We start from the raw sequence: 23,546 nt of genomic DNA, 5'->3' as shown, positions 1-23,546 counted from the left end.
TGCGGATGGGCACAACGCGATTGCAGGAAAGCATCCAGAAGAGAAAACAAATGCTTCTGATGGGCAGACTCACTGCATTCCATTTGGGCTGGGAGGTCCTGCGTGGGTTTGGGGTAGGGACCGGCTCTGGCCAGAGTGGAGTAGAGAGAATGAGTGATGACTGCAGAGTTTCTCCCGTGTGGGAGCCGCTTCTTCCTTTACCTGTTCTCAGGGCAGATTGTGACATCACAGTCTGGAGTTATCACCATCCTCTGACAGGTGAGAAATACATAATAAGGAAAATGTCAACCTTGGGGCTCTTGTTGGGGGGAAAAAGGCAAGAACTATGGGATATTTCTGTATTCAGGACTTTTGCAGATTTTATATCCAGGTGACAGCTTTTTTTTAAAAAAAAAATTACAAGTGATTTATCAGTTCCACCTCATTAGAGGCCCAGAGAGGGATGGCAGAGGCGGGGGAGGAGGAGATGCAAGGAAGTGAGTGATTCTGCTCAGAGGACTCTGCGTGATAGACAAGCTGGAGCTCTGCTGTGTATCCAGTGAACGTGAGAATGATGAAGGGCTGGAAGAGCAGAAGATGCTTTGAAGAGGGCTCACTTCAGCTGAAAGAAATGTTGGGAAGAGCAGAGGTTCGGAGTTCCTGTTGTGGCTTGGTAGGTTAAGAACCTGACTAGTATCCATAAGGATGCAGGTTCAATCCCTGGCCTTGCTCAGTGGGTTAAAGATCTGGCATTGCCACGAGCTGTGGTGTGGGTCACAGATGTGGCTCGGATCCTGTGTTGCTGTGGCTGTGGTATAGGCCGGCAGCTGTAGCTCTGATTCAATCCCTAGCCTGGGAACCTTCCATATGCTGCAGGTGTGGCCCTAAAAAGAAAAACAAACAAACAAAGGAAGAGCAGAGGTTCAGTGAGACCATGTCTCAGCAGACGCAGACGGTACACTGGGAGTCAGGGTTAATCTTGACCTGACCCCTTAATTCCAGGGGAACATTGGTTGGGGGTATCAGTCTTGGGGGGCTTTTTCCATATAGAACCTGCAGCCACACAGCAGAGGAGCAGTGGTAGTTCTGTATTATTTATGGTGCTTTTCCTGGGTTGGCTGGCATCTTCTCATGAGGTCTATCCTGTTGTGGCAGACCTGCTCTAAGTTATAGATCAGGATCTGAGGAATTGGCCAGCCGCCAACTGTTGTGATTTTTCTTTGAACAAAATGGAAAATACCTCGTACTTTTACCCAGCTGTGAGCATTGCCTCATTCTTCTAAAGCAGGGCCCGGCAAACGTCTTAAAGGACCAGGTAGTAAACATCATCTCAGGCTTTGGGGGCCATATGGCGTCTGTCACAGCTGCTCAACTGTGCAGTTAAGGAGTGAAAGCATCCGCAGGTGATAAGCAAATGAATGGGCGTGTCTGTCTTCCAATGAGGCTACCTATTTATGAAAACAGGCAGCAGGAAGGGTTTGGTCTATGTGCTGTTTGCTGACCCCTGCTCTAAGGGGTCTTAGATGGAATGGAAGCCTCTCTCTTGCCAATATGGACAGTAATATATTGCAAATGTCCTTGCATAATTATGCTATAAAACTCTTACCACTTGAGCTCAGAGGAGGGAACAAAAAGGGGGGAGCAGACCCCTTCTTGTCCCATTAGTGGTGATGCGGCTCACTGGGGAGTGAAGGAGGCAGAGAACATCTTCAGGCCACTTCAACCCTCTCCTGCTCTCATCTGGTTGCTGAGCCACTGGGACTTCCAGTGAGATGGTGGGAATATGCTTGCTATTGGCTGCCTGGCCACCGTTTAACTTTCTGCCCAGGACTTTGCTAACATCTTCCTTCTCTTATTTCCTTCATCTTCTAAGAGGCTGGATAAAGAAGAAAATAGGTGAGTGGTGATGATTCCCATTTGGTAGCTTATTTCTCAGCAATTTGCAGGTGCTGGTCTTATTTCAAAGGCGACCTACTCTACTGTCTTGAAGTGTGGGTTGGGATTCATCTGCTTTTCCTTCCAGATGGGGGATGGTCCTATGGAGAGAGGAAAGCAGTTTCCAGTTTTATAAATGTGATTTCCCTGATAGGCTTTTGACAGGAGAAATTAACACACAGTGGCATGCTACACAAATCTGTTTCCATGTGAAGACACAGAGGAGGTCCCCTGGGGTCAGACTGAGGCCTCAGAGACCCACACACATCAGTGTAAAAATCTTCAAATGCCCACAGCCCTATTCCAAGGGGTGAGGTCCAGGGAAGTTGTAAAGCTTTTATCTTATGTCCACTTGCTTTTATGACCGTGTATTGGTTATAGATTGTTAGGAGCAGTTCAGCTTCAAATGTTGAAAACCCTGATCCCTCTTGCTAGAATCATCCAGTTTCAATCACTTTGAGGTGTTGCAAGAAGAAATGCCATATCCTCACCCCCTCTTTCTGGCTTGCACTCTGCCATCATAACTTAGCCGGGTGCCCTCTCTGTGAAAAGGCTGGATTTACATATTTTGCTAATTAGAGCTGTCAGATTCCTCGAGGGGATTGAACAGTGGGGAGGCTTAAAGAATGTGAAGAGTATTTTTAACCCAGTCGTGTGGGTTTGATAGCCATTTGCCGACTAGTAATGGAATCTGGAGCTTCACGTGAGGCTGTGGGGAAGCAATGGGAGGTGGAGGGAGAATGAGGCTGTGGAAGACTCGGGTGTGGGTAGCCTTGGGGGATTTGATCCATAAGTGTGCTGATGGTCTTCGTCCATACTCTGCTGACAGTTGTCAGTTGATCTGCTTCATAGGGTGTGAAATTGATACCCTCCCTGCTGTCTGGGATGGAGAGGCAGTCTGGGTGCCATGGGAGGTGCAGGTGGAGTTGGAACTTGAGCTGCAGGTGTTCACTCATTTGTTCATTCTTTCATTCATTCATTCAACAGTCATTTTTAAGTGCCTTAGATAAAGAATTTCTCAAACGTTCACGTGCATGCAAATCACCGGGCATCTCGTTAAAACGCATATCTTGATTCGGTGGGTCTGGGGTAGGGCTGAAATTCCACATCTCTAACAACCTCCTGGTTGATGCTGGCGCAGGGACCACACCTGAGTCGCAAGGCCAAAGCTCTGTGTCATTTTGGTGACATGTGACAAGATGAAAACAACACTCTTGAGGTCTCGCTTTCCCATCTGCCTAAATGCTCCTTCCCCGGGTCTCCACTTAGCTATCTTCTTCCTCTCATTCAAGTCTCAGCAGTTAGGGTCACTACCTTGGGGAGACTTGTTTCCCCTGATGGCCCAAATCTAAATTAGCTTCCCATTTCAGATCTACCTTTTAAATTTCTCTGATGTTAGCTTGTTTCATATGTCTTTTCCGACTCTCTCTGTGAGAGAATAAGCTCCAGGAGAGCTGAGACCTTGACCTTGCCTGTCTCGTTCACTCCTATCTCCTCTCCCATATCCAGCTGTGCTAGCACAATGCCTGGCACACAGTAGATTCTTAGTAAAATTTGTGGCATGAAAGATCAGAATTCCTATCCTCAAAGATCCCTCTTGCTGGATGGAGAGACGGAAAAGTGAGTACCTTGTTGTATCTCTGGTGTTAAGAAAGACAGTAGGGGAGTTCCTGTCATGGCGCAGTGGTTAACGAATCCGACTAGGAACCATGAGGTTGCGGGTTTGATCCCTGCCCTTGCTCAGTGGGTTAACGATCCGGCATTGCCGTGAGCTGTGGTGTAGGTTGCAGACGCGGCTCGGATCCCGCGTTGCTGTGGCTCTGGCCAGTGGCTACAGCTCCGATTCAACCCCTAGCCTGGGAACCTCCATATGCCGTGGGAGCAGCCCAAGAAATAGCAACAATAACAACAACAACAACAACAAAAAAGATAAAAGACAAAATAAATAAATAAAAAATAAAATAAAAAAGAAAGCAACATGTCTTTACCTTTAAAAAAAAAAAAAAAGAAAGACAGTAGGGAAAGAGTTATTGTTATAGACTTGTGTGTCTTAAAAATCTCTCTGGGTCTCAGTGTTCTCCTCAGTAAAATTAGGTTAAGTAATAGTACCTCTGTCATACATTGGTTGTAAGGATTAAATGACATAATAGATGTAAAGCACTAAAGCCACGTACCTGGGGTAGGTCTGTGATGATAACAATGGTGAGGATGGCAGTGATAGTGGAGGTGGTGGTTGTGGAGGGAGTGCCTGACTTTTCAGGGAAGCAAAATATTCTTTGAGCTCTCTTTCAAAAGGCAGGTGTATTTCTTAGGGCAGTGTATTAGTTACCAATGCTGTGTAACAAATTGTCACAAGTTTAGCAGCTTACAACAACACAAATTTATTACATCATAGCTTTTGTGGATCAGGAGTATGGGCAAGGCTTAGATGGAGCTTCTGTGAGTGATTCTCACGGGTCACAGTGAAGATGTCAGCCAGGGCTGAGGTCTCATCAAAAGGCATGCCTGGGGAAGGATCTACTTTCAGGCTCCCATGGTTGCAGGCAGGATTTGGTTCCTTGTAGACTGTTGGATTTAGGGCCTCAGTTCCTACTCTCTGTTGGTTGGAGGCCTCCTTCAGTTCTTGTCAGTGGGTGTCCCCATCAGGCAGCTCACAGCATGGCAACTTGTTCCATCAAAGCCATCAAGAGAGAGTGATGGCAGATCAGAAGTTGTTATTTTATGTGACATAATCACAGAGGTGCCATCTCCTCACCTTGGCTGTATTCCATTAATTAGAAGGAAGTTGCTAGGCTAGCCCCTGCTCAAGGGGGAAGGGAAATTAGACAAGGCTGCGACTCTCAGGATTTGGGGATTGTTGAAGGTCATCTTAGAGTCACAGGCAGCAAGAAGGACCAAGGGTGGGAGAGGAAGGACAAGCTAGGTGGCGGGAATGGCATGTGCAAAGGTACAGAGGCACAGGGACCCATGTTCTATGGAGGAAGTGCCTGTCTTGGTGGGTGTGGCAGACCAGTGGTTGGTGGAGTGATTGGAGATGAGAAGGGACCAGAAGCAAGGATATGTGAGCTCTGGTGCTGGCATCACTGCCCTGGCAATGACTGAGGATGTGTCCTTTGCTCTAGGCTTTTATTTCCTCTGCTGAATAAAATGAGACCAGGCACTTTCTCCTGGGTGCCAGGGATCCTGGGGTTCCACCAAGGAACTCCAGGAGCTGCTGGGAGGATGGAAGTGTAGAGAGGTGAGCATCCCCTTCCCACCAGAGCAGCTCACCTTCAACCTCTGTTCCGGCATGGCTTTTCTGCCCCAGGTTTTCGTTTAGCCGAGACTTCTATGACACTGCCTGTACTTGTTGCTCTCGGAGGGCCTTCCTATGTCAGGGTTCATATGGGCTTGAGCCAGGACCAGAAGTGTGCATTCTGAGCCAGTCAATTACACTGGCATTGTTTTCCCATCCAGAATTACGAAAAAGGGGGACCTGAAGCTGCACTGGGCTGGTGGAGGTGGGGTACCAAGTTGTTAGAAAACCAGTTTTTAAGCTTGTGATGAGAACTATTTCATTCACCGGCCCCCTCACTCAGCCATCCGTTCCTTTGTTCATCCAGCGCTATTTAACATCGCCATGGGGGTCTTCTCTGGTCCACCCCCGACCCCCAACGTATTTCGTTAATGCCAAGCGCATGGCATAGGAAGCTCCAGTTCCAGCCACAGCAGGCAGGAGGTGATACCCAAGCTTCTCCTCCCCTTGGGGCTTGCTCTGTTCCTTTGATCTTGCAACATCAGGGTCATGGTCCCTCCCCATGCCATGGGAAGGAGTATCTGTGGGCAGAGTGGGCAGCGAAGATGAGGAGGGTAAAGAGAATTGGATCCCTGGCAGCAGGAAATGTATTTGTGTGATAGGGTTTTCACTTTCCAGTGGGTTAAATTTCACGAATCTAGAAGAACCCAGAAGTCTCGCTGGTTTTCTAGACTCGCGGCGCATATCTTTGCCTTTTCCTCTTTCGCTTTCACTTCCTGTCATCCTCTGCATATTTTTAGCATTTATAAGAGATGCTGCTTCTTTGTAGGACTCGGAGTCAGGGCTGGTCCTGAGCCAGGAACGGACTGCTACTAACCAGCTATGGGACCTCAGAGCAGCCACCCGGCCACCCTAGGCTCAGGTGCCGAGGAGGGGGTTGGGCTGCATGATTTCAAAGCCCCTCCTGGCCACACCTGGAAGGCAGGGTTCGGTCTGATTCCTGTGTCCGGAAGCATTAAAATGCATTGTCTTCCCTGGAGCCAACTCTTGCTCCATTAAACAGCTTGTCCCCGAGGCAGATGGAGCTGGCAAGGGCCTGGCCTTAAAAGCAACAGGTTGAGTGCTGGCAGGCTCACAAAGGGAGTCTCTGCAGAGGTCCAGTCTCCCTGCTGCTCTCCAGGCAGGGGCTCCAAGGCCCTTGCACAGCTTGCAGCCCCGAGAGGAGCCCTGCCCTCGGGAGGAAGGGGTTACTGAGCCCAGGGGGCAGGGAGTGCTCCCAGAAGCAGACCCTGAAACACTTGACGGAGGTGGAAGATGAACCTGGGGTGAGCTCTGGAAGGACAAGAAAGACCTCTTAGGAACAGAAGATGGAGTAATGTCAGCTGATGCTATATTTATGCAAATTACTTATAATATTATCACCAGTCCTGGTAATGACACGCTGCCCCATCTCACAGATGGGAAACTGAGGCTCGGGGAGCTCAAGGGACCTGTCCCAGGTGACTCGGATGGACGGAGTAGAAGCCAGCTTTGGCTCCAACCTCCCCCCCCCCCCAACGCCCCTTTTCCACTGCTCCCCCCTCCAGCTGACAGATTATAAGGGGGACAGAGGAGGAGGCTCCGCATGGTTCTGGTGTTCAGGTTGGTTTGTTTCCTAGGGCTCTTGACTTGGGGGAGGCTGTGGGGGGCGTTTCAGGGGTGTGGACAGCCAGGACTGAGGCCCCAAACCAAGCCGAGTGCTTTGATGTGTCCAGAGAGCAATTCCCGGCACCGGCCGCCCTGTCCTCTGCTCACAGGGCTGTGCAATTATTGGTGCTCAGCAATATTTCATCTTCACTTTCACCCAGAGCCTCCCTCTGCTTTTGGCCATTGTCAGCCGCCTCCATAAATAAAGGGACGAAGGGCCGGTGGCCCAGCTGGTGGGCCTGCCAGAGGGGCTTCCCAGGCCCCTGAAGCCTCCGCATCTGTCTGCGACTTGAGACAGATGAGACTTCTGGAACCTGAGCCCTCGGTGCCTTCCCCTGCAAATCAGGGCTGTCCTGCTTGTCCCCCCTCTTCCCGACTCCCCTTCCCACGTGCATAAGATGAATCCGTCGTGCCATTCACCATCCCTCCCTTCAGGCAGAAACTCTTCATCTCAGGTGCCCAGCCACCGGGAGCAGCTCTACCAGAGGCTTTTCAGAGATGGTTTGAACTTGTTGTCCCAGGCGGGGGTGGGGCGGGGGGTGGAAGGGTGACGAAATGGGTGATGGGGTCCCAGAGCTATGAACTTCGAGTTTTAAAAAAAAAGTAAGTTTTGAGAATGTCTTGAATAGCCTGGTGACGGTATTGCCTAACCGACAGTGGCTAAGAGAGTAGATTTTCAAAGGTCTCAGCACAAGGAAAAAATATTTGTCATCCTGGTGATGAATGCTACCTATTAACTAGACTTATGGCGGTGATCATTTTGCAGTATGTGAAAATATCAAATCCTCCTGTTGTATACCTGAAACTAATGGGAAACGTCAATTACATCTCAATTTTAAAAAGGGAAAACATTTGAAAAATAGTTTTCAGCTTCTGTGTGGATGGCTGTTGCTAAGCAGAATACTCAGAGCCACCACAGAGAAGAGGCTCGGTTGGCGTTCCCTCTGTGGCACAAAGGGATCAGCGGCATCTTGGGAGCCCTGGGACGCAGGTTCGATCCCCGGCCCGGCCCAGTGGGTTAAAGATCCCGTGTTGCGGCAGCTGCAGCTTAGGTTGCGACTGTGGCTCAGATCTGATCCCTGGCCCAGGAGCTCCTTAGGCCTCGGGGCGACCAAAAAAGAAAAAAACAAAGAAGTGGTTGTGTCAGATTCTTTATGTGGGTCCGTGTGGAACTCTTATTTCCTGTAAGTGGGTGAGGATAGGCCTCTGAGGGCAGAGCTTGGGTCACACAAGTTTGGGTCTCCCTCTGGGCGTCAGAGGCTTGGGGTTCCTTAGCATCGTGCAGTGGGGTGGGGGTGGTTGGTGACGCCGTGAAGACTTTTCTGCCAGCGGATTCTGTTCTGTGTAGACCACATAGGAGACTCCCAGGAAAACCCCGGGGTCATCCTCCACATCAAGAGACTGTCTGGAAAGGAGGCCGACCTTGACCTTGAAGCCCCTGTGCGATCTGGTCCAGGCCTACCTCTCCCGCTCTCCTCCAGCCATGCCATTCCCCGCACGGGCCAAGCTCATCCGCATCTCTCAGGAGCCTTCATCCTTGGTGCTCCCTCTGCCACAAACACTCTTCCCTTAGAATCTCCCGTGGCTCACCCCCCCACATCATGAAGTGCCCCAAAGTCACCCCGTCAGAGAGGCCTTCTCAGCCACCACCGCCCAAAGAGCTTTCCCGCCCTCTGTTCCCTGACCCTGCTTTGGTGGCGTTCGGCCTCACCCCACTCACGCTACTGACCACCCCCCTGTGAATTTTCGGGCAGTCTCTCCCCCCCGCCCCCGGAGTGGACTCCGTGAGAGCAGACTTTGTCTCTGGTTCACTGCTCCATCTCGCATGCCTAGAAGGGAGCCTGGCACGTCACGGGTGCTCCGTGTTTGCAAAGAGGGGATATATTTACTATCTGCCAACATCGACTCTCTACGTCGTGATGCCCTGGGTATCTGCTTATCGCCATTGCTTTGTGTACGGATGCGTCAGTCGTCAATGCTGTCTGTTTGCAGCTTGCTTCAGCTGCAGCCACCTAGAACTTGACTTTTCTTGGTGATTGGTTGGCAACAAATAAACCCACCCGTCTTAGGCTCCGTGTGGCCTGATGAAAATGGGGTTCTGGTGCTGGGCTTGGTGGAAGTGCTGTGGGGGGTTGTGCTTGGTGGTTTTTCGTGCGTGGGAAGGGGGCTGTGTTGGGTTGCAGGCTGAGAGGGACACCGCGTGGGCTCTGTTAGGTGCGGGAACGTGGTGGGGCTGGCTAACGTTTGCCACAGAGCGCTCTGTGTCTTCCCAGTTAGCTCCTGGTTCCCACTGTGCCAGGGGGCCTGGAGGCTCGGCCCTGCTAAGGTGGAGGTGGGATCTGTTCCTGGAGCAGTTATTGGAGATTGTGCTACATGAAGACACTGAGGAGGCATCCAGGCCAAGGCAGACTCAGAGGAAGGGGTCTCTGCCTTCCAAAGCTCTGTCCAGCAGGACACAGTCTCTCTCCAGCCCGCGCTCCTCCCTGCAGCTCCCGCAGTCAGCCCGCCCCAGGGTGGGCTGGGGCCTGGCTGCCCCCGGAGGGCCTCCTCCGTGTGTCTTCCTGGTTCAGCATCACCAGGTTCCTCTTTGCAGACTGGTCCTTCTGGGGTGTGAAGTCTAGCATCTGGATGCTTGGGCTCGGATCCCTGTGGCTCCTGATCTGATGCTGCGCCCAGAGCCACATGGGAAAAACACATATTTTGAAGGAATGGATGAACAGCCTGTGGCCTTGGCGGAGTCACTGAATCTCTCAGTGTCTGAGTTTCTCATCTCTAAGGCAGGGAAAGCAGAGGATTAAATGAGATAGTGCTTCTGGAGTCTGCATCACTGTGCCCAGTGTGTAACAGGTGTGCAGAAAACATAACTGCTATTTTTAAGACGTTGTTCCAGTGGCCCTTGACTGCTCAAGGCGTTCAGAGCCTAGTTCCCTCTCCACATTCAGCTCCCATCAAATCATTTTCTCCCCGAGCCTGTGCAAGACGGGGATCAATGATCATTTGCTAATGAATTATGGTCCCCCCATGAGGCATGTATTTACCTTGGACCTCCAGGGGCCCTCTGATGGTGGGACCTGAAGCTTCCTGGGTGCAACCCCTGATGAAAGTCAGAACCAACTGCAGATGTCTCTGAACCGCCATCACGAAACCTACTCTAGAGGCCGCATTGAACAGTCCCCGCCCTTTTTAAGGACAGTGAATTGCTTCCTGTATGGGCCTGTAGCTCAGAATGCCCCCCCGGCAGTAAGACATGTGGCCACCGGTATTCCAGAGCGGGGGAGGGCAGCTGTGCACGCACAAGGATGCCAGGGCCCAGGGGAGGCACTTGTGGGCCTGACATTGTCTGCCTGGCGGTTAGAAGCCTGCCTTCCGCAGTTGGTGATTTTGTGTTCTCGGCAGCCCCTTGAGATTGGGCGAGGCCCCAGATCTTCTCTTAGTGATAAAGGAGCACAGCAGAGCATTCTTCCCCCAGCAGCTGTTGCATCTCCCTTGGCTGTGCAGGCTGGAGGGACATGGAAACGGATGCTGAGACGTTGGGACAGAAACACCCAGACTATGTTTCCTGGGGTTCTCTGAGCTGTGGGATGCGCCACGTGGAAACTGCATTCTTCTTCCTTTGGGCATCCTCTTCTGACTTCACTTCCCAGGGCCTGTCCGCATTCCAGATCCTCCAGCCCTGCCCCACTGCAGCCCCCAGAGGTGTGTCTAGTTGGTGTTACTGCAGCGTGGCAAGATGAGGTGATATGTGACCTTCACAGGAAGCTGATACTGTGACTCTGTGCCTCAGTATCCTTGCCGTGTGGCAATCTTGAATGTCCTGCACAGATAGATCTTGAGGCTTCAGGGTCCCTGTAATTACTTCTTTTCCACGCCTTCTCCTACGCTCTACCTCAAACTTCGTAGAAGTCTGTCACTTCTGTAGAACTCTCCTTTCTCTTTTTCTTTCTTTGTCCATCTTCTTTTTTTTCTTTTGGCCTTTTTAGGGGTGCATCTCTGGCATATGGAGGTTCCCAGGCTGGGGGTCCAATAAGAGCTATAGCTGCTGGCCTACACCACAGCCACCGCAATGCCAGCTCCGAGCTGTGTCTGCGACCTACACCCCAGGTCACGGGAACGCCAGATCCCCAACCCACTTAGCAAGGCCAGGGATCAAACCCGAGTCCTCACGGATACTAGTCAAGTTCATTAACCACCGAGCCATGGCAGGAACTCCTCCCATTTTTAGGTGTATGGGGGGGTGGGGTCTATCTTAAAGTGAAAGTTGCCCATAATGGAAATAATTTAGACTCTCACAGAAGTTGTGATTGTGACTCTGCTATGCAGAAATGCTGGGAAGCCATCCCCCTGTCCCACCAGGTCCCAGTGTGAGGAGGGGGGGGGGCCTGTGTTCGCAGGGAGCTTGTGGGAATGGGTTTGGGAGGCATAGGCCCAACACAAATAGCATTTTTTCTTCTATTTGCAGCAAAGGGATTGCTTTGAACCCATGAGTGTGGCCTTTTACTCAATGCTCAGAGCATTTGAACTGATAGACCTTGAGGGATTCTAAAATAACCCTCTATTTGGGATTCATGTAATTATTCAGGATCTTAGGACTGTCAGGTGGGTCCTTTGAGATGATCCAGGTACCTGCAAACACACCTCCCATCTCTCCTTAGTGTGACCACAGCAGACATCACCAATGGATCCCAGCACCTTTCTCTACCCTGAACCTGAAAGGAGCCTTAGGATCCTTGCCCCGCAGTGTCTAAGCCTGAGAGAAACCCTGTGTTTTTGCAGTCATAGAAACTGAGGCCCAGAGCACTATGTATCCAGCTCAAGGCAGGTCTTTTTTTTTTTTTTTTTTTTTTTTTTTTTTTTGGCTTTTTAGGCCCATACCCACAGCACATGGAGGTTCCCAGGCTAGGGGTTAAATCAGAGCTACAGCTGCCTGCCTACACCACAGCCACAGCAACACCAGATTGGAGCCTGTGACCTACACCACAGCTCATGGCAATGCTGGATCTGTAACCCACTGAGTGAGGCCAGGGATTGAACCCAAAACCTCATGGTTCCTGGTCAGATTCATTTCCACTGCGCTACAATGAGAACGCCTCAAGGCAGATCTTGTTAGGAGGGCTAAAACACACACACACACACACACACACACATTCATACACACATAAAGTTAATGCATGTATAAAGTTTATATGCACGGTTTTCATAATGTGTGTGTATCTGTCTGTGTGTATAATGATGTAAAATTTCTCCTCCTGTTGCTTTAAAGCTGAGATTCTCCATCAGGACCAATTCGCCAGAGGCAAAACTTGCTGACGCCTCTAAAGAATAAAATGTCCTGTCACTTTGATAAAATATCATAGCCACTTAAGCCAGCCACATTAAAGCTGTAAGAATCTTTGGGAAATTGAGCCTCATGGGTCAGATGGACCACAATTGTGAAACAGGTAAAAGGCATTTGAGGCCGAGGATGATTGACAAGTTGGGACATTATACGATTGGCAGGGAATTGCAGTTACAAAATACCTTTGCGATTCCATCAGATGGGGCAGAAAATTCAGCCCTTTCTTAGAAGACAGAGAAAGGTTTGTGTTAAATGATGCGTTTCTCTTTGGATAGAAAGGTGTCTGCATGGGGCTTGTGTCACTGCCCTTCTTTCCGTGCCTCCTCTTCCATTTCCTTGTATCTTCTAGGATCCAGCTCCCTCCTCTGGGAAACCTTCCCTGTGCCGAGAGCCTGCAGCACCTCTGGTTAAGCTCCTGCTGAACTATACCTTAGGTTGTGTTGTTCTGTCTACAGTCAGACATTCCCAGGCTCTACTCAGGCATGAGCTTTCTTGTGCATCTTCTGCCTCCCTCCTGGAGATGTGGAGTGGGGTTCCAGGCCCACGGGGAGCTGTGTGGAAGGCTTAGAGGCTAAGCTGATCCATGCATTTGTGACTTCTCAGGACAGGTCACCATGGCGAGGGACCAGTTGTTTGTTCCTTTCCACGCCAGGATTTAGAAGCTTGGGCTGGAGACCTCAAGCCTGAGGTCTCCTTGCCTTCCAGCCTCATGGATGCTTTGATGCTGACTGCGGGGAGGAGCCAGGCTCTCCTCACTCACTGTAGGTTGTTGCTGTTCTGCTGTCTTGGCAGCTCCATCTGCCCCACACAATAACCAAAGGTACTGTGCCAGTGGGCCCCTCCCACTGTACATGGGCCTTTCTGTCTGCCCCCCTCAGCTCTCAGCCTTGCTGCAGGGTGGGGACAGAGGGGACTGGAACAGCAAGCTGGGCCAATTTTAATTGAATTCTGCTTGCTGCACCATCACTGCCGATGCAAACATTAGCAACTCTGAGCAGAGCTAAGATGGGGTGAGAGTGGCTCGTGACTGGTTACCTAGTCGCTTCCCAGGACTTTGAATGTCATTTTGACATTTTATGAATGTGACCCTGGGAGTTGCTGATGCTCCCCACCCCCCTGAAATACAATGACCGCAACAAACTGTCATGTTTTGCTATTATTTACTATGTGTTTGCACTCACTTAAGCCTGAAGGCAGTATTAGTTCCATTTTGCATAAACTAAATTTCAGAGAGGTTCAGTAATTTGGCCAAGATCACACAGCAAGTAAAAGGCAGAACTGGGATTCAGTCCCAGGCAATGTGGTTTAATAGTTTGTGTTCTTAATCAGCTTTCTATAGTGTCTTTCTATTCGTAAAATAAAAGTTGAAAGCTGCTTTTAGAAATCTTTGAAATAAAAGCAGGTCATTAGCTTTTTAAGGCATGGTTGCCTTATTATGTAGCTATGTTTATTAAGTATTTACTTAATAAAGTAAGTACTTAAAAGTGTGCCAGGCTCTCTTTTAAATGCTCTTGTAATAGCTCATTAAGCCCCACGACAGTCATGATAATTATTACCATTATTTCCATTTTAGAGATAAGAAAACCAGGGCAGATGGAGATGAGTAACCAGTCCAAGGTCACAGGGCCAGGATGTGACAGAGCTGGGATTGGAACCCAATAGTCTGATTCCATATTCTACATACATAAGTAGAAGTACTAGTTCATGCAACAAAACGATATGAACTTCTGGGCTTGGTTATTCTAAGGGAAGAAATTCTAGGACTAAAGAATCCTTCTGGAATTATAATATTAGTTACTAGAGTTCAATTTATGAAACCTCTCATTTTTCAGAATGTTTTATATTCTGAATGAAAAAAAGCACACGACAGATATCGCCTGTCAAATTTACTTAAAGGAACAGTCATCAGGATTTGTGGACAGTTTACCTAAAAACTTTTCTCCGGGGAGTTCCCTGGTGGCCTAGTGGTTAAGGACTTGGCATTGTCACTGCTATGGTTGGGGTTTGATCTCTGGCTTCCTCATGCCGCAGGCGCAGCCAAAACAACAACAGCAACCCCCATCCTCCCTGGCAGTGTTCTTTTGTGAGCAGTTGCTTTAAAGTTAGAAGAGCTCACAGGATGTCTTACCTAATGGTCAGAGGACACCCTTTTAAGATCTTTCTAACAAGTGGCCCTGTAGCCGAGCACATCATGCACACCTGGGAGCACAGTAAATGCACTGGATTGACTGGATATTGAAGCTTTATGCTGGGGTTAAGAAGGTAATGAAACGGGGAGCTTCCAGGCTAGATGTTTAGGGACCACATTTTCGGGTGCCCCCAGGGTACCCAGGCTAGACCTTAGCCATCTATTCCCCTACTGGTGGGCCCCTGGGGGATAAGTGATGGGGTTGAAGGTGACGGTGGTACAGGCAGCATTGGGGTGTCCTCATTGACCACGATCCTGGGAGCCTTCGGCACCTGCTTTCCCTCTTGAGGACCAGCCCTCCATGGAGCCCTGCTGATTCTTCTGCCCCATAAGCTCATTTTACGGTTGGCAGAAGAGGACAAGCTTGTGAAAGGAACTCTCTTTGCAGTCAAAGCCCTTGGCTGTCCCAGCAGCTCTGCTCCACGTGCTGCCAGGTTGCTAAACTCGGAAACAGCCAACGGTCTGGTCGTATCAGACAGCCTGCAAAACCCACACGCCCCGTGTTTGATCTCCTCCGTGGCGCCAGAGGAGCATGAGATGAGCGTGTGAGCCAGGCTGTGGCGCAGCCCATAGGGCAGGATCTAAGTTAAATTCATTGCTCCCCTGCCCTCCCCCCACTCACCTGCTTTCCAGTCCGGGTGCCCCCCACCCCACCCCTTCCTCCTAAAGGGTTAAGTTGCACAAACACCTGGCTCAGGTGCTTGTTGCTCTCCTCCTTTTACCGTTTGTTCCTCTCCCCATCACTGCCTTCCCAGGACGTCCACCTGCACCACATGAAAAAAATACAGTAATAGTAACAATACTATGACAAGTAATACAATAAATTATTTACAATTTAATACAATGAATTAATAATCAATAATACCAATAAATACAACACTAATAACGCTTCTGAAGCGCTCTTTGAGCAAGTTCCATTGGGTTGAGGGCTTTTCTTGCCTTAGTCTATTTAGTCCTCACTGGCACCCGTGAGCTTTTTTTTTTTTTTTTTTTTTTCAATTTTTTTTTTTTTTTTTTAATCTTTTTAGGGCTGCACCTGTGGCATAGGGAGGTCCCAGGCTAGGGGTTGAATTGGAGCTGTAGCCACTGGCTTCCATCACAATGCCTCAGATCCGGTCACCTCTGCGAACTACACCCCAGATCATGGCAATGCCGGATCCTTAACCCACTGAGCGAGGCCAGGGATTGAACCCTCATCCTCATCGATCCTAGTCAGATTTATTTCCACTGAGCCACAGCGGGAACTCCTAATTTTTTAAATTGTAGTTAATTTATACTGTTCTGCCAAAAATCTGTGAGCTCTTTTTAGTCCCACTTTAAAGATGTGTAAGCTGAGATCTAGTGAGTGAAATATGAAGAGCCCAAGGCCACACAGACGGGAGAACGGGGCCTGGTGTCGCTGATACAACAGTCCAAGGAGGCAGTCAGGCTGGACGTTATCCCTTTACAGAGCGTCAGGCCTGGAGTCCAGGGGTTCTGGACCTGGCGGATGGCCCTTGAGCTGCGAGAGAGGCGGCGAAACTGCACGCTGTGTGCTTTGCCTGGACTTACTCAGGGGCTCAAAGCCAAGGGCCTCCTTGAAGTTGGGAAGGAGCCCTGGGCAGCCTTCAGTGGGGTGCAGGGCCTGGTGGCAATACCTGTGGCCACAGCCCGTGGTAGAGTCTGCAGCCCACAGAAGGGCTGCATCTGGTCCAGCTACCCCCCTCTCAGCCCTTTAACACGCCTCGAGTCCCCCCGGATCAGCAGGGATGCTTTTCAAAGGGCAGACTCCTGGGCTTCGAGGGAGGCCTATGGGATCAGGACTTGAACACGGGGCCCTGGAATCTGCACTGACCTCCTTCAGGTAGTCCTGGGGGGCGTTCAGGTTGGAAAAGTGCTCGTCTAGGCGTGGAGACGGAGCCTCCCAAGGTGGGGTGGACATGGCCAGGGATTGAGTCGAAGGCCCTTGGCGCGCTGCTTAAACAAATGCCGTGGTTACTTTGGCCAGGGGAGGCTATGATCATCAGCCCCAGACATTTTGGGGACGTGCTGGAAATAGCTCGGTGGCTGAGTGTTTCTCTTTTGCATCAGTGTGATTAGGTGTGTCTGGGGGCTGCAGTCTTTTTTTTTTTCTTTTTTTTGGTATCTTTAAAAAAAATTGTGGTAAAACATGCGTATCATAAAATTGACCATTTTAACTGGATTTTGGTGTCCAAGTCAAGGGCGTTCAGTACAGTTACATTGTTGGGCACACAGCCCAATCCACGGGGCTTCTTTTGGAACACTCTAGGAGGGAAGGGCTGTGTACACATAAGGAGTCTAATAATGACTTTCGGATGACAGGGGAGTGGTGGGGATCATTGGGGCGCGAGGGTAAATACCTAGGCATTTGGTAGGTTTCTTGGCTTCTGACTTTCTTGTGAGCAACTTAACCTCCGTCTGGAGATGCTGGTGGAGGAGACGCCGGTGAACTATGTTTAACGCTCCATTTCTATTTCTGGGCCAGGCAGAAGGATGAGTTCATTGTCTGGTCAATGCCAAGGGCTGGTCAATGCCAAGGGCAACCTCCCCCGCCTCGCCTAGTGCCCCAGCAGAATAGAGGATAGTTCTGGAAAGAATCCAAGTTTCCCTCCAGTGCGTGTGTGTTGGCAGGTAGCCGCCCACAGTCGTGACTGCGGCTAAGGTTTCACATGCTGGCGACTCAAGGCCCATCGAGCTGGGAGCCACACACATGGGCCTTTCTCGATTTAAGAGGAGGTTTTTTTTGTTTTTTTGTTTTTTTTTCCACTACGTGTCAACAAAAGATCTGCCGATGATCTTGTTAGACATTTCCTGCTGCTGACTTCATACGTGTGAGAGAGCGCATGACCTGTTTACATCTTTGGGGGCCTTTGGGTTCATTTCTGCGGTCACTGCTCTGCAGGGGACTGCAAAAGCCGGACTGTTTGGTGGTGGAGCACGTGGCGGGTGGAATTTGGTGAGCCTCATAGACTGGAGGGGAGGGTATCGAATCAGCAAATGGAGGGTTACAGAGGGAATTGCATGTTGCGGTTGGAAGGGATCTTACACAGAGTAACCCCTCTCATTGAAAGATGAGGGGAGTTCCCGTCATGGCGCAGTGGAAATGAATCCGACTAGGAACCATGAAGTTGAGGGTTCGACCCCTGGCCTCGCTCAGTGGGTTAAGGATCCGCCGTTGCCATGAGCTGTGGTGTGGGTCGCAGACGCGGCTCAGATCTGGCATGGCTGTGGCTGTGGCGTAGGTCCGATTAGACCCGTAGCCTGGGAACCTCCATATGCCAAGGGTGCAGCCCTTAAAAAAGCAAAAAAAAAAAAAAAAAAAAAAAAAAAAAAGATGCGGAAATTGAAACCCGAGAGGGGTCTCCCTCTGCTAGTTAGGGACCCAGCCCAGCACCAGCCGCCTGGTCTCAGCATCCTTCTTGTCTCACTGCATCTGACCTTTCTAGTCCTTGAACTCTGGCTCCCATTGACTAAATGGTTTGCAGGGTAATAAACCCGAAGAGAAGTTTTCCTGAACGGAGACATCGTCCCACGTTCATTTATACGTTTATATATTCGTGCCTTCTCCGTTGGCCTTTCCCTGTCTTTGGGTAGAATCCGTCTTGCTCCTGAGCAGACCTTTTTTTGGCGTGTTTCTTTCCTAAGAGCCTTATCGTCCTGCCTGCATTCTGGGAAGCCCCGCCTCTGTTCCAAGGAGAGCCCTGCTGTGTTGCTTCTCTCTCCAGGGTGGCACTGCAGCTGGTGGAAAATTGAATCCTCGACTTTCTGGCATGGCCTCTCTTGTCCCAGAATTCTGAAGTCCTGTCTGATGTTACTTAGTCACTATCCCTTTCAGTCTGGGAAATGCGTCCCATGTAAGAACTCCACGGAGCCCTCTGTGGGTTCTTGAGGAGCTGTGGAAAGCTGGCAGTAGAACTTGGAGATGAACCTCTGTGCGAGTGCCAGACCCCTCACATGCCCAAGTAGAACCTTCTAGGAAGGTTCTGGGCACTCGTCATGTCCAGTCATCACAGCTGCAACATCAGGTTAATGAACGGATGACGTATGAAATGTTTAAGGGGACTTCTTTTGTACGGGCCCCCCTCCAAGTAGGAGATACACAAAGACATTGAGCCTCTTCTCTGACATGAGGAGGAGGCCATGAGTGGGCGCCCAGATCACTATTGAGGGGCCTTAGTCCACACTCCTGTTTCCTCGTTACTCTACACACATCAGAGATGCTTAGAACAACAAAGGGCGCTGTTGACCCTTGAAGCTCAGTGAAGCTCTGCATCTGTTACACTTTGCCCCCGAAGTCCCAGGACAGGGTGGATGCTCAATGAATATTTCTTTTCATGCACAGCCCTCCCCCCACCCCCCGCCGTGTCCCTGAACAAGTCGCCTAGGTCCCCGAGCCTCTGTTTCCTCATGGATGGAATGGAGATGCCGTGATGCATCTTGGGACCATGGGTGCCTCTCTGAACATTTCTGATCCGAGATGCCTCCTTTTTAAAACGAGAGGCAGTGAGGATGAGTGTGGAAGACCCGCTGGAAGAGGCAGACAGCTAAACAGGCCTTCATCATTAATCCCGTGTCAGGAACGGGCTGTTTGACTCTTCCATCTGCAGTGGTGCTTTGAGAGAGTAAGGGCATTCATTCCACCTGGGGAACTTCCCTTCCCCAGCGTGTGACGTGTCCCCTGGGCTGCATCCCTCAGCCTCTCAGCCCTGATTCTGCTGCCGTGCTCACGAGATCCAGGGTTGTTTGAGTAATACCTTTAGAGATAAAAGTGAAACGTTCAAGGGGCCTGCTGAGCTGTCCTGGCTGACAGACGCGAGGCTGCGGGCCCCCTGCTGCTTCTGGGTGGCTTGGATCACCGCACCCTCCACCAGCACCGATGACTGAGAAGCACACGGAATGGAATTTGTAACTGAAGGCCACGAACCACGGTCGCATCAGATCAACCCTACATCGGCAGTCCCTTTTATTTCTGATGGGCATTGGAAGAAAAAGGCCTGAACTTTGCACAAAACCGCTTGCTTTTTGCTTTCACAACCCTTCGGCTATTTCATTAGGGGGTCAAAGGCAGAAAGCACTTGTGACTTTTCTTCCCATACAGCACAGATTTGGGGGATAACATCTTTTGTGATTTCCGTTAACAAGAAGGAAGAGTCTCGACTTCAGCGAGCGTATAGAAGAAACTCAAAGCTAAAAATTGCTTTCTCAATTTGACTGAAGCTTCTACTGTTGAGCCACAATGAAGCCAAAAGCTTTGACCGCAGGCACGGCTAGTATAGTAAATTCAGGATGTTCAAACAAAAAGGTTTAATTACATCAGTTAGGTTCAACATTGGGCTGTTTCCACACATCAGGCGCCTCATTTCTGCTCATTGTGCAAAGCAAGTGTTGATGTTTCAGAAGAAAGTGAAAGGCCAGAGTGTCTTCCCTCTTCTTCTGTGGCCCTCCCACTTCTGCCTCTGTGAAGTCTCTCACCTTTGACCTCGGATACCCAGGAGCCTACTTCTCCCATCAGAACGTCTTCTGAGCAGATGCATCCAGCCTCCTCCCTCTGCCGGACGTGGGACCTGCTCCCAGCGATGCTGACCTTCTTAACCTTCTGCGGGAGGAATAACCTCAGACTTGGTTCCCTGGAGGTTCACCTGGAAGTCACCTCAATATGTTAATAGTTTTGAAACATGAGCATTAGATCTGTCTATGTATGTACCCGGCCATATATATTTCAAACGTAACTGTATCAACTGCTTAACAAAGTTTATGGGAGGAAAGCTGGATAACTGAGAAAATTCTACCCCTAACTATGTTTGGTGTGGTGGTTTTTCAGACTTTCAGCAAGCTGGTTCTTATTCGATTTGGCTAAACATTGGAGATGCTCTCGGGATTCCAGCCTCGGGAATTCTATTTCCCTCAAGATGTTAGGACTAATATTTTCAGCCATTTCGCTCTGTCCATCGGAAGTGAAGTCCAGGCAGTTATTTGGAGGAGGGTTGGGTCTTATAATAGAGAGTCCTTTTTTATTATTATTTTTAAACAGGCCGCACCTGTGGCATATAGAGGTTCCCAGGCTAGGGGTTGAATCGGAGCTGCCAGCCTACACCACGGCAACACTGGGCGTAGAACTGCATTTGAAGTTCCCGGCAATGCCTAACCCACTGAGCGAGCCCAGGGATCCAACCACCTCCTCAGGGACCCTGTGTTGGGTTCTTAACCTGCTGAGCCGCAATGGAAACTCCTAAAGGATCTTTCTTCCTTCTGCTAAAGACCCACTACTCTGTCTTACCCTGATACCCAGACGGTGTGAAGGCTTCCACTGCTGTTCAGGGCTTTGGGGCAGGGACCTTGGAGTTGTGATGCATGGCTTGGGCATGGCACCGTCTCAGGGGGCTGGTTATTCTGCAGCTGCCTGCTTGCACCTGAGTGAGCCTTTTCTTTGGGGTCACCCTTAGAGGGTGCAGGGCAACTTGATCCTGCGGCACTGTGTCATTTGGACTTGGGGATATGTGTCTTGGCTTGGAAAAGAAAGCAGTAGTCTTGCATCGGGGGGTGGGGGGAGGTGGGTAGGGGTGTGGAAGGGAGGGGAACATATTTCTTCCAGGGGTTTGCACTTTAAGATGGGCCATGGGGATGGGGACAGGGATGGAGGGGGCATACATTTGTGGAGGATGTATCATCACATCATCCTCATCTCATCTCATCCGCTTTTATCGAGTCCAAAAAGGCTCTCATTGTAAGAGGCGCCTCGATTTCAGAGAAGTTAAAAAAACAAGAAAAATGACGTGAATACGTTAGACTCATGGCCGGCGGTGGCGCGTCCTTGCTGCTTTCATCTCACGTGAGCCTCTCAGTAACCCGAAGAGGCACGTTCTCTCATTCCGGTCTTGTCTGCAAGCACACTGGGACACAGCGGGACGAGGAACTTGCAGAAGACCACTCAGTGGGCTGGTGGAGGAGCTGGGATGGAAGCAGGACGTGTGTCACCTGTAGGACTAACATCTTGAGCCACTTTGCTCTATCCCCATGAAGTCCGTGGTGTTGGAACCCTCTGATGTCAACACATAGACCCAGTTGTGTCAGACAGATGTGTTGCCCCCACTCTGTTACTATTCCTAAGAGCCTTAAACCTCAATCCTTTTACTAAGGGTTTTCACATTATTCCTCTTGCAAAGGGCTGGACTCCGGGTTATAAATCCTGCTTTCAGTGTGTTTCGGGTCCCCTCTGTTTCCCCTCCTCTCCTACATCCGTTAGATCTTTATCGATAACACAAGAGATAATAAGCAGCTGTCATATTAGTCTAGAGAAACCATTACGGGCTGGGCGACTCTGCAAATACCTCCCTGCCTTTGTTTCTTCATCTGTAACGTGGGAATGGTAACACTTAGGTTTCAGGATGGTAACGAGGAAGGGAAGGTTAAATAACGTTTACGAATGTGCCTGGCATTCAGCACGGGGTCTAATAGGAGCTCAAAGTATCTTCTCCTTGTTTCCCCCTCCCCCCAGGGTCCCCCAGATCGTAGGTGGCCACAAGCCCTGAACCAGAACCCTTTCTAACACACCTGGCCGTGTCTCATATATATAGACAAGTAAGTGGCTCTCACATCCTCTTGTAGCTGGAACCATTTGCAAAACACTTTCTTACTGTTCTACAGCTTTTTCTAGAGCCTGCCTGGCTAACTTTGAAGGAATTTTAATATCTAAACCTAGCCTGGACGTGTACACTGCACCCCAAGAGGCCATACTTTCCTGCTTCTCCTGGCAATAAGGATCTGGTACACAGCTTCCTTCCTTTTTAGAGAAAGATGGGATTCTGTCTGTCTACAGTGTTACAAAGCTTTCTGGGGGGAAGGGGGGAATAAGTCTCAAAACGGGAAACGTTTCCCTGAGGAAAACCGCTGCCGTAGCTCAGGTCCTTTCTTGCCTCTCCTTGGCTTTAGTCTCATCCCCATGCATGGAACTGTGGCCTGAGGTTCAGTATCGCCTCTTGGATTTCCTACGAGGGAGGGAGGGGGGAGGAGATGAAGCGCAGAGGCCTGTGTAATGCGCGACAGCTGCAATGGCCTTTTCCCTCTAACCATATTTCCAGAATAACACGTGAGGCCCAGCCTGGCTTCCCCGCAAGCCCTCCTGTGCCTTCTCGGACCCCCGTCCTGAGCCTCCCCCTCACCCACTGCTGGATCTTCTCCAGCACCTGCTTTGCCCTGCCTCATCCCTGCACTGCTGGATGGCGACCACATAAGTTACACTTCAGCAACGTAGAATCCTGCACCAGGCAAAAATTAAGTGTGCTCATTTTTCAAATTTCTATTGGGGAAGATCATTTGGGAGCTGCAGAAAATTTGGGGGTCTTCTTTGGGAAAATTCCAACTCTGTTTTATAATTTCTCTGGCTTTCTGGTAGCTCTTTAAAATCGAGAGCTGATTTGGACCTAATTACCATACTGAAGCTATCTTTTTTGTCTTTTTAGGGCCATGCTCACAGCATATGGAGATTCCCAGGCTAGGGGGCGAATCGGAGCTGTAGTTGCTGGCCTACACCACAGCCACAGCAACACAGGATCCGAGCTGCGTCTGTGGCCTACACCACAGACCATGGCAACGCTAGATCCTCAACCCACTGAGCAAGGCCAGGGATCGAACCTGCATCCTCATAGATGCTAGTCAGATTCACTTCCACTGAGCCACGATGGGAACTTCAAAGCCATCATTTTTAAGTGGGAAAAATGATAGACAATGTGGAAGAAGGTATAAAGGGCACTGATGGTTGTTTTCATTTTTATTAGTGTCTGTATTTACGTAGCCAAGATCCTGATTCTCATACTATTGTGAATTTTGCTGCTTATACCTAAACCCCTTTTCCAGGCCTTCATATTATTACTTTTAATTCCAGTATCATTTTTTGAGCAGTGAATATATTGTGATGTGGTGATCATGTCCCTCAATGAACTAGGATGTAGGAAATGATTCCTCGGATCTTGGACATCTTAGAGTGTTTACAATTTTTGGCCATTGGAAGGGAAATATTATCGTAAACATCTTTGTGCATAAATCTTCTTGCTTCTGTTGAATTACTCCCTTGGTGTCGTTTCCCAAGAGGGGAATTGCTGGAGTGGAAGGCTATAAACATCTTCACAGTTCCAGTGACGTCGTGCATATGGGGATATTTTTAAAAATCAGTGTTCCCTCTGCTAGCATCA

At 49.8% G+C, this 23,546-nt stretch overlaps 1 protein-coding gene across 6 annotated transcripts in view; it reads left to right on the top strand.

Annotated features, from left to right (window-relative positions):
- The window catches only part of CHST11 (carbohydrate sulfotransferase 11), a 280,346-nt gene that overhangs the window by 88,513 nt on the left and 168,287 nt on the right, over nucleotides 1–23,546 (top strand). The window contains exon 1 of one of the 6 annotated variants that reach the window (XM_021092630.1): nucleotides 20,967–21,936. The exons of the other annotated variants lie outside the window; for them this stretch is intronic. The gene's annotated coding sequence lies outside the window, so the exon portion shown is untranslated. Of the gene's footprint in view, nucleotides 1–20,966; nucleotides 21,937–23,546 lie in introns of those variants that run through there. 6 annotated transcript variants of the gene reach the window in all.

This window comes from Sus scrofa, chromosome 5 (genome assembly GCF_000003025.6).
Source record: "Sus scrofa isolate TJ Tabasco breed Duroc chromosome 5, Sscrofa11.1, whole genome shotgun sequence".
Classification (NCBI taxonomy): Eukaryota; Metazoa; Chordata; class Mammalia; order Artiodactyla; family Suidae; genus Sus; species Sus scrofa.
This window is presented reverse-complemented; position numbering and strand designations above follow the sequence as displayed.